This window comes from Gekko japonicus, unplaced genomic scaffold (genome assembly GCF_001447785.1).
Source record: "Gekko japonicus isolate JY-2015 unplaced genomic scaffold, Gekko_japonicus_V1.1 scaffold2146, whole genome shotgun sequence".
Taxonomy (NCBI): domain Eukaryota; kingdom Metazoa; phylum Chordata; class Lepidosauria; order Squamata; family Gekkonidae; genus Gekko; species Gekko japonicus.
In genome coordinates, this window is record NW_015169847.1 from 242258 (window position 1) to 244743 (window position 2486).

Sequence of the window (2486 nt, forward strand, 5' to 3'; positions counted from 1 at the left end):
GGACCAGCCCCGGCTCGGTGCCTCCCCGCCGCCGCCGACTCGCGAGGAAGCCCGTCTGCGCGCCGCCCTGCTTGCCCCGCCGCCACGACTTGGCGTGGATATTCTCATTCCCAGAAAACGACCTTCGTTTAGACCCGGTTCCTCCCCTCCCCCCCAAAAAAAGGCAGCTGAGAAACCGCACTCCGTTTTTGCCCCCAGAACAACCACCCTGCGAGGTAGGTCGGGGTCGCGGCCAACGCTCCCTCTAAGCTGTGGAGTCCTGTGAGCAAAAATTCTACTTTGTGAGCGGCCGGCATGAAAGTTGTGAGCGAGAGATTTGGCTTCAGCATAAATCAGTTTGCTCTGGAGCCCTCCTTCCTGAGCGAAGGCAAAAATGTGTGAGCCGGAGGCTAAAAAACTGTGAGCTAGCTCACTCTAACTCAGCTTAGAGGGAACACTGGTCGCGGCGCCTGTTGTCACTCTCGCCCGCTTAGAGGCCGACAGAGCATTATTGACAAATTAAGGACTGTTCAATCTGGCGCTGGTAGAGGGATTTCCTTGCTTTAGGAAGGGGGGGATATGTTTTTGCATTTCATTTCTGTCTGGGGTGGCTGTTGTGGGGGTGTTTGTGCTGCATTTAATTGAAATTTATTATTATTATTGTTATTGTTGTTGTTATTGTTATTATTAATAATAATAATACCCTGCACTATGCCGCAAGTTGGCACAGGGCAGCTCAGAACATGCAGTCCACAAAACAGTAAAAGCAATAAAACAAGTATTATTGTCCTTATTGTTACTTAAAAGTACAATTGTACTTTAGAAGCAGACAAATGATGGCAGCCCCACCAGAAAAAACATTTGCCCCACAAGTAGGGTTGGCCGGTTCTGGGTTAGGAAATGCCTGGAGATTTGGGGGGTGGAGGAGCTGCGGTGGCTCAAGTGGTTAAGAGGCTGAACTGCAGGCTGTGGAAGGTCGGTAGTTCAGCAGTTCGAGACCCGAGTGTGCCGCATGATGGAGTGAGCTCCCGTCTCTAGTTCCAGCTCCTGCCAACCTAGCAGTTCAAAAGCAAGAAATTGCAAGTAGATAAATAGGTACCACTTTGGTGGGAAGGGAACAGCGTTCCGTGTGCCTTGGTGTTTAGTCATGCCGGCCACATGACCACGGAAACGTCTTCGGACAGCGCTGGCTCTTCGGCTTGGAAACGGAGATGAGCACTGGCTTTCGAGCAAGGGAACCTTTACCTTTACCTTGGGGGGTGGTCGGGGTGGAGGGACCTCAGCAGGCCATAATGCCATAGAGTCCATTCTCCAAAGCAGCCATTTTCTCCAGGGGAACTGATCTTGGTCATCTGCAGGTCAATTGTAATAGCAGGGGATCTCCAGGTGCCACCTGGAGGTTGGCGACTCTACCCACAAGCCACAAAATCCTGGCCGTGGGCCTGAATCTGGCATCTTCCCTGTGGCACGGTGAACCATCTACAGTGGTCAGCTCACTGCGATCTGACGGAACTTGGCCTCTCCTGTGTCATTTGATTGTTGCTTTGTTTAAATGGTTGTTTGTTTGCTTTTAGGGTTTTAATATATTACTCTTTCGACTGACGTCCCAGGACCCGCCCTGAGCCCGCTTGTGGGGGAGGGCAGGATATAAATCAAATCAAATAAACAAATAGAGCTGGCTGACCACGGGGAGGGCAGGTTATAAATCAAATCAAATAAACAAATAGAGCGGGCTGAGAGTGGGTGACTGGCCCGAGGTAGGGATTCAAACCCTCTGATCACTAGGCCACATGTATTAAAATAAATATCAGTGTCTTTGCAATAGGACAGGGCAGAGCTGGCCAGTTTAGTGTAGTGGTGAAGTGCGCGGACTCTAATCTGGGAGAACCGGGTTTGATTCCCCACTCCTCCACTTGCAGCTGCTGGATGACCTTGGGCAAGCTGTAATTCTGGCACGGCTGTTCTTGAAAAACAATAGTTCTGTCAGAGCTCTCTCAGTCCCACCCACCTCACAGGGTGTCTGTTGTGGGGAGGGGAAGGGAAAGGAGTTTGTCAGCCGCTCTGTGACTCCTTCGGGTAGTGAAGGATGGGGGGTATAAATTCAATCTCTTCTTCTTTTCTGACGAGGGCCAGGGCCTTTTCTGTGGCGGCCCCTCACTGGTGGAATGAGTTCCCGGATGACATCAGGGCACTGCAGGACTTTGTACAGTTCCGCAGGGCCTTTGAAACAGAGCTCTTCCACCAGGCCTTTGATTAGGGGCCGCCTTCTAACCTGCGGGCCCTCCCCCCCCCCCAATATCAGTACCAACTTAACATCTAATAGCCTGGCAAGAACTCAGACTGTGGTGGTAGTTTGACCATCTAGATTAGGGGTGTCAAACATGCGGCCCGGGGGCCAGATTAGGCCCATGGAGGGCTTCTATCAGGCCCGCAGTGGAACTGGCTGTCTTCTGCTTCTTCTTCCAGTTCTGCTGCTGCTGCGTCATCGTAGGTTTGCAGCTCACAGA